Source organism: Drosophila arizonae, chromosome 2 (assembly GCF_054131065.1).
Source record: "Drosophila arizonae isolate 15081-1271.41 chromosome 2, UAZ_ARI_1.0, whole genome shotgun sequence".
NCBI lineage: Eukaryota > Metazoa > Arthropoda > Insecta > Diptera > Drosophilidae > Drosophila > Drosophila arizonae.
In genome coordinates this window covers 28,294,909-28,303,831 of record NC_142922.1, presented here as the reverse complement: position 1 = coordinate 28,303,831, position 8,923 = coordinate 28,294,909, and the positions used below count along the sequence as shown (strand labels likewise).

At 38.9% G+C, this 8,923-nt stretch overlaps 1 long non-coding RNA gene across 1 annotated transcript; it reads right to left on the bottom strand.

Moving 5' to 3' along the window:
- Positions 1 to 5,588: 5,588 nt before the first annotated feature.
- LOC149270693 (uncharacterized) lies at positions 5,589 to 6,643 on the bottom strand. The gene is made up of 2 exons (XR_016270215.1): positions 6,020 to 6,643; positions 5,589 to 5,880 (listed from the first exon to the last, which is right to left on the bottom strand). It is a non-coding gene; the product is annotated as an uncharacterized LOC149270693 (long non-coding RNA).
- Positions 6,644 to 8,923: the final 2,280 nt, after the last annotated feature.

Below are 8,923 nucleotides of genomic sequence, written 5' to 3'. Positions count from 1 at the left end.
TGATGAAGAAGAAAAAGTTGTCTATATATATACAGCAGTATTCATATTATATTTATATTTGAGTAAAACGAAGCTGGAGTGCTTGCAGCAGCAGAGAGTGCTCCCATTGGTCTCTTGAAGGTCGATTGCAACGACCTCTACCTGGCACCGGGCTCAACATTTGAGAGCGACTTATTTTGAGTGAAAGCTTCCCTATATAAAGGGCAGCAGCTGTAGCATTTCTTTAGTCGTTCAGACCTGGTGGGTGTCGCTCAGTCGTGCATTGCAGTAAAATGAAGTGAAGTGTGTGTAAATCTTTATTGGTCGTTCAGTTAAGCATTAAAGAAATTGGAGAATTTACTTAGAAGAAACACTTAAAGGAAATATTTTGATGAAATACTAATAAGAAATTCTAAGATGAAATATTTTTAGAAAATACTTAGAAGAAATACTTAGAATAAATAGTTAGAGGAAATACTTAAAGGATATACTTAAATAAGTTCCACATACGCACAGACAGGACTAAATCGACTCAGCTCATCGCCCTGAACAAGAATATATATAATTTACGGGGTCTCCTTTCAGCCTGTTACATTTAACAAACCCGATATACCCAGATTTCCCATTTTAAATGGGTTCAGGGTATATAAATTAAAATATCATAAAAAGTGAAAAATGCGAAAAGAGATCTAAGGCCTAGCAGCCTGATACTGTCCATTCATTAGACTTTCGAACATTTCAATGAATTTGAAACAAACATTTCCGGTACAGTAGAAATTTCAGCACCAGAACTACCATGTCCCGAACAGAAGCGACAATTGGTAATCCACTGGGATACCACTCACGCGCAACTGAGCAGGTGCCGAGCGCCTTTATGGCCACGATGATGCTGGCGACGACGCCACAGGCCATGCAGGACCTGTTGGCCCCAAGGATGACGACGGGCAGTATTCGGGAGTACAGCCAGGTTGGGGACGGTGTGCAGCTGAGGCAGCATCCGCTCTCGCTGCTGCCGCTGGGGATCGAGCGTGTCCGACAGCGCCCGGAAATGGTGCGCAAGGTGTCCGTGGTGGGCAGCCACGTGTTGCGGTATCTGAGCCGGTCGAGCAATGCGTTGCCGCGGCGCCCTCAGTTCCGCAACTTCCTGCGCGCGCGAATGTCGCGCATCGATCAGAACATGAATCACAGGAACGCCTCTACCTTCGATCGGGCTGATGAGCACGTCGACTTGGCGAGGGGCAGCGTACAGCCCCCCTCAGAGTCTGGCCTGGGATTGTTGCGCATTCAGCCAGAGTCGTATGCAATGCGCCACATGCTGGCGTCCAGCTCTGACGACAACTCCTTCCTGGGGCAATTGAACTGGAAGGTCTATTTGGGCATGCTCTGTATCATCGCGATGCAGGCTCTGCTGAAACTAGCATTCCAGCAGATATTCAAGAGCTGACCTCGAGCTAGCTACTCAGACCGAGACCCGAACTTAGACCGAGAATACGATGAATACGCCAGTTTGCCCCTGGCAGGAAGGACTTGGAAGCGTTGCAAATGGCAGTTTACTGTTAGCTGTCAAATTTAAGCCAAAAATTAATTACCAAAATCAAAACAAAATAATAAACCCGACTTACAATCGAAAAAATTAAAGTGAGCTCAGAGCTACAGACCTCCCTTATTTAAGAAAACTGTATAGGACGTATATATGGATTAAATGAGGTACAAATTATTTTTTCATTAATTACTAAAGTATGGAACAGAAACAGGACAGATTTACTGTTACTGAAAATCTCAATAAAGGCCAACATGTTTAAGTGCAAATATTGAAATACTTCTATCCTGATTGATACCTTAAATCTGTAGCTCCCCCACGTTATATTTAGCTTTACAAAAATGCTGACCAGCTGTGTGTGTGTGTGTGAGCGTGTATTCTTACGAGCCCTTTGACTCCCCATATCAGCTAGCTGTCGGCTCACTTTCATCCAATTAACTTTCTGGCTTGCGCATATGCGCATATTCATATTACTTATTCATATCGATGTATATTGCGCTTATTAAACGCTTCGGCTCGTCGGCGTCGAGTCAAGTTCAGCAGGCCAGAGGGGGGAGGCAGGCGAGCAGAAACAATTCATTTGCCTGCCACTCAGATTCTCAGCTGCTTATTCCCAAAGCTGCGTCATCCTGTTGTGCATGTGCGTGTGTGTATGTGTGTATGTGTGTGTGAGTATAGGTGGCACACGCTTGCTTCATAATTCAAAGTGGCAACACTTTTGCCAGCAACTGAAAACTCAGCTCGACACACGCCGCCCCGCCGTCCGCCGCCCCGCCGCCCCGCCGGAGAAAATGAATGATGGAAATCATCTCCCCAGGCACTTGGCCCCGACAATCTAATACGTGATATACAAAACAGACACCACTGCGATCCGAAATGAATTGAAATGTCAGCAGGCAGTCGGCAGTCCGGGCGGAAGGATGAAAAGCTGAAGGACTGAGAGCAGTACAGTATTCGCTTCTCTATTTCTATTTTCTATTTTTTTTTTCTTTATTCTTGTTCGTTTGCTGCTGCTGCACTTGCAGCAGTCATTAATAATTGCAAGCGCCACATGGGGCGTATGAGCAACTTGGCTAGCAATTTACTTTGATCAACTCAATTGCTGACATCAACATTGTGCCACGCCCTATGCACATTTATATTTTGTGGGCGGCACTTGACACTAATTAAAATTTCAATGCCAGAGCATTCTTCCGACTGTTGCCATACTCACATGCGGCTTGCTGGAACTCAAATTAAGCATTACCTGGCTCTGTCCTGTCGAGCACTGACTGCTCCATGTGGCACACGCTCGTCGCATTTCGTTTTGCAGGGAAGCCTCAGCATTTGCTACAATTTGCTAATAAGCAATCGAGGCAGATTTTCAGCGAATTTCACAGTAGAACGAAACAAATATATTTAATATAAATTCATATTTATTACTAATTTAATGACTTGTGGAACAACGTCTTATTGCAGTGCCTGAATTGATACATGTATTTTTAGCTTGTGTGTGAGTCGGCGCTGCTCTGTCCTCTCGCAATAAAGATTCATCCTCTGACAAGGCAGGAACCACCCAATCCACAAGGCCAGCCATGACCCAGACTCATATCGTGCAAGTGTTCTATTATTTAAGTAAATTCCTAATTTATTTTAAGTAAAAATTAAATGTTAGTTAAGTACAAACCCTTTTGAACCGGGCCAATAAACATACTGTAGCTGGAAATTTGCCAAAAAATAAAAATAAAATAAATAAATAGACGTTGTTCCTATGGCCGTTGTTGCTGGGCTGAACTCAATATATAAAATTTTTAAGCAAGTCGAAGAAAAATATGATTTATTTTCCTTAGATGATTTGATAAAAAAATCTATTTTGTTAATTACATCTGTCTATTTAAAATATATAAAATATCATATATCGTATATTTATATCCTAAATATTATAATAAAAAAAAATTAAATAAAAGTAGTAATTGAAATAGTTAAGGCTCTTCGTATCATTATTATTTTATTTCGTTTACAATAATTTTATTTTTATATTTAGCCTTCAGAAATGAGCCTATATATATATTTATATATATTTTAAAATACATATAGAATTAGTAAATGAAATAAAAAGCTCCAAAAATGTTCATTTTTCAAAACAAAATTTTTTATTTGATCTTGTGCAAAATGTTCTTATTTTAAAAAATATCTAGATCTGCATTCCTGTAGTTCCGAAACAACTGTTCTCTTTTATTTTTTTAGGGATCTGCAGCATTTAACTCCATTCCTTAGCCCACAGGTAATACAACTTCGGATTTTCAAATGATGGTCGATTTTTCAGCCTCACTTCATATTAAATAGCAGATGGTGAATGGATTTTATATGTTTCTGCGCATCAGTTGACATCGATCCTTGTGTAGTCCTTCTCCCCTCATTCAATGTTAACAGCCACCGCAGCATCCACCGCAACAGCTACCACAACAACTGCCGCAGCAACCGCTGCAGCAGCAGGGACCGCTCAACGACCCGCAAGGCCAGCCACAACCTAGGATCATGTTGTGCAGATGTTCTAAAATAGAAAAAATATATATGTTTATATTATAAATACAAAAATATGTATTTATTTATTTTTCTTACCTTTTTGGACTGGACCGATGAACATTTTTGCAGAATTAAATTTAATAGAAATTTAGATGTTGAACTTTTGAATAGTTGTGTGAGACTGAAGCTATAGAACATGGTGCGAGCTCAGGTACTAAAATTGATGACAGATTTCTCAATGCTAACTTTACCAGATACAAATTTTTGTATTACACAAACTTGAACTCAATTTGAAAATATAACTAGATTGACTAATAAACTAGAGACTAAAAGAGATGTAGCAGATGGAGCAAACAACAGCAAATAGGATATGAATAAAATGAGAGCTTTTGGCCGAAAATATACGGGCACTCCTTAGCTAGAGCATCAGAAAGGCAGCAGTTTAAGAAAGTTGGACTTTTTAGTCGATAAAGCAGTTAAGAACATTGAAAATGGGTTCAGGGTATAAAAAAACGGTGCACCGTTTCGAGGGACAACCAGCTAGTGAATTAGAGAACAAACGCATTGATACCTATCACAACCAAAATAAATAACACTAAGTAGTCTCCTCTCTAGTCAAAATATGTTCCATTCGAATTTCGAAAGAGAGGAATAGCTATCCATAATCCATCAGTCATGGCTCGATCGGCTAAATATATAGTAGAATCCTATTAAAACGACTCTACTTATATAAATTTATTGTGAAAACAAAAAAATAAATAAAAAAGTAATATATATATATTATATATACATATATTTAGAGATATGCAGTATAATATCATATTGATATTTTTCTAAACTTAAAATATCATTGATGCGATATATTAACAAGTAAGAAGGCTCCATTCGAGACTGCTCGACTAGGAGATACCCTGATATTCTAATCATTTTGGACTTCTTTTACGCACACATACATACACATGCACTTATAAGCACGCGCTCTGCTAACTGCGCAGCATGCAGCGACTGCGCTTAGGCTGCGTTGCAGTGTGAGCAATATTATGAGAATTTATTTGTTGAATAATTTCTTTTATAGACATACGATCTTAATGGGAGCGTAATCATATGGTGAATATGTGTGTGCGTTCGAAAGCACACGTCTCTAGTACTTGAAATACGTTTTTTACAAATTGGTGGCGAAGGGGGAGTTGTATCCAAAATCTGTAAATTACAAAATCTTTGTGTCCATTAACTCTATATACAACGCAAATTTGAAGTCCCTAGGTTTAAAAGTGTTCAAACTAGGCTGAAAAAACAATGCCGATTTTCGATTATTCTCGCACACGCAAACAATGCCGATTTTCGATTATTCTCGATAAAAAGCTATCAGACGATTTATCGAAAAAATAAAGCAAACTCGTACTGCGTATGGTACTCACGAGTATGCATGCCAAATTTCAGCTCTCTAGCTCTTATAACTTCTTATAACTAAATATGGTTCATAGACTCCTATAAAAATGAAAATTCAATTGGCAAACTATTATTTTGCCATAATAGTTCAAGGGCCACAATAAAAACAAGAAAATTATACGAAAAGCCTCACACTTTATTTGTTAAACTATTCACATAATATTGCCTTTGCCAGAAGATGTTGAATGTGGTTTCTTTCTCCATGAGATTGTACTGGCAAAACGGCAGCCCATTGGTCCCCGTCCAATACTGACACGATGAAAATCAGCCCGACTATCAGCAGCAGCCACCGCAGCCTCCTCCACAGCAACCTCCACAGCAGCTGCCGCAGCATCCACTACAACAACATGGCCCACTTAGAGATCCACAAGGCCAACCACAGCCCAGGATCATCTGGTGCAGATGCTCTATAAAAGAAAAGATATTTATATAAATATAAAAATAAATATTTTAAAATTCTTTTATATATGTATCTGCTTTAAAATTTTTTACTTTTTATTTTATTTTATTTATTTATTTATTTATTTATTTTTTTTGTTTACTTACCTTTTTGAACTGGGCCAATGAACATTTTAAATATTTAAGGATAAAAAATTTAGGTGTTACACTTTTGAGGTAAGGCGGTAGACTGAAGCTATAGAAGGCAGAACGATGTAAGGTACGAACATTTTTGATTGCTTTTTCAAAACTAATATGATTACAAAAAGTAAACAAATCGATTTCGAAATTTGTAAGTTGAGCAACATACAAAGAGAATTTCTGATGATTCTTCTATCCATTCATTATCAAGTGTCTGGTGTTAAATAAATACATATATACGGCAAGTAATTCTTGTTGAATTTGGAGCTATGTGAAAATACCTTGAGTGTGCTGAAATGTATGTAACAGGCAGAAAGAGGCGTGGCAAGCCCCACAAAGTATATCGAATCTTGATCAGGGCGATGAGCTGATTTATCTCTGTCCGTCCGCTGTCTATCTGGATTGCCTATACGTATGTGTGATATTTATACTCATTCATGAAAGTGAATTATTATACTCATTCACGAAAGTGAATTAGTATATTGGTTTTGTGCAATGACCGTCTTGCTGTCTGTCCGTCTGTCCGTCCGTCCGTCTGTCCGCCTGTCCGTATGAACGCAATCTATTTCGGCGCTATTGAAGCTAGAGGCTTGAAATTTGGAACACATACTCGTGTATATCTCCGATTTATAGTGTTAAAATTTTCACGATCCGCCCACAAGGGGCGTGGCAAATCGTCAAATGCATTTTCCTATATGCCAGAAATCATATTAATTGAAGAGCTAGAAAGCTGAAATTTGGAATATAGATCCGCATCGATCACCCAAGATCATGAGCTATGGCGGATATATCTATAAATTCTGCTATATTTTGGACACGTTCTTACTTGTTTTGTATTATCACGGTCTAAAACAATTAATTCCCCATGTGTTCGTGTCTCTGTGTGTGTTTCTTATGTGTGCTGAAGAAGAACGAAAAAATGTTGAAATTTCTGTAGGTACTTTAGGTATCCATTAGGTATGTCTACGAATAAATTGATTTAAGGTCGTGCCGTGCATTATTGAACCCTTTCGTAAGTTAATTTATTAAAAAGTGAAATTTCAACATGCAAATTAATTTTCATCGTCAGCCTCGTAGCCCAATTCCTGCTTAGGACTCAGCACTTTGGATGTTCCGGGCCACTCCTTAAAGAACTTTCTGCGCTTGACTGTTCGCTCAGTGTACAAATCGACACGTCGCTTGCGCTTCTTCTTCATAAGGCCTCGTTCAACCTCCTCGTAAGTCCAGTAAAGCTTCACCTCTAGCGGATACAGTCGGGCGTTTTCGGTTTTCCGCTGCTCTACAAACAGCTCCGGCGCCGACTGTATGCTATCGGAATCGCTGGGCTCATCGTAATACACGGGAGTCGTATTCAAAATGCTAGAGGGATTGGAACTATCCATGCGCTCTAGGGATTCGCAAGCTCCAAGTTCATCCAGACCCAAATTCGACATCTTTTTTTGGCATTCATTTACATTCATTTTTAGTCATATATATTTAAAAATTTTATTATATCTATATTTTTGAGGGCATTAGCCTTTGAATGAAACAAAATAAAAATGAAGTGCGTAGCACCTGATCAATTTCGTACAACGTCAAAGAGTTGACAAGTTTCTATCAACAGTTTTCAAATCGACCTTTGACAACAAAATAAAATATTGTTTATGACCTTAAACTCCTTAAATCTAGAGGAATTCCCTTCAACTTCTCTTCGTTTTCAACTTTAAATGGATGTCCGGCTGGACTCCGTTGCTTGTCTAGGACCTTAAACTTCTTAAATCTAAAGGAATTCCCTTCAACTTCTCTTCGCTTTCAACTTTAAATGGATCTCCGGCTGGACTCCGTTGCTTAACCTTCGAGCAATGACAAAAAGCAATCAGCACCATGCGGTCAGGCGTCGAGCTCTGTCCCGGGGCGTGGCTCCGGGTGAATAGTTCATGCCAACAAACAAACGCTTCTTTGTGTACTTTCAATACGCTTGCGTTGCAATTTAAATAATGCACCAAATGAATTAAGGCACCCAGCCACATGCTTTCCACGGCCACAGCTGCTGGCGGGGCGTTTTTTCTGGGGGCGTGGTCATGTGAGCAAACTAAGCTTAAATAAGTATTTAAGCCAAATGGAGTAAATCCTTTCGCAGCTGCCATAAAAAACGAATCATGTTAACAAAGAAATGAAATGAAGCGCGGACAAAAAATCCAACCAACTAGAGAGGGCGACTGAATAGACCCAGGACTCTCTGTAGTCGGGAGCGATCGACTGCGTAATACTCGTTCGTGGTTACAAAATATTCAACTCTATACAGAGATCAATATTTGTGGAATTTACTGAGCAGCTTAGCAGTGATCTGAAAGGGAAGCTAGGTATTTCTTTTTCGATTTTTACAAAGAGCTTAGATATATCTAAAAATAAATTCTTGTATTCTAATATTTTGCTTTGCTTAGAAATAGCTAAAAGCTCGAATCTTATTTAATAAATAATGAAAATTATTTCTTAGAGCTCTCCGCTTTTATAGAATTTGAACGTTTATAACTACTCGCTGCCAAAAGTAAGCGATTGCTACATGAGTGCGTGGCAGAAGTTTGGCCAAAGTTATAAGACCCTTAGCAAGTGTATTTGAAGAAGTATTAAACTCTCTTTAGCAATAGTTGTAAGAAGGATTTCATAGAAAAGTCAGCAGACAAAACGCTTAAGCAACTGTCCGATGGAGCACAAGGGGCGGAGGGATGGAGACAAATGGGCAGACGTGTGTGAAAGGCAACATGCGAATGAATACATATGTATGTACATATATATATGTACATAAATGTATATGTATATGTTTGTAATTTTAGATTATATGTGTGTGTGTATATATGTGTGTGTATGTGTGTGTCGTATGTGTCATTGATA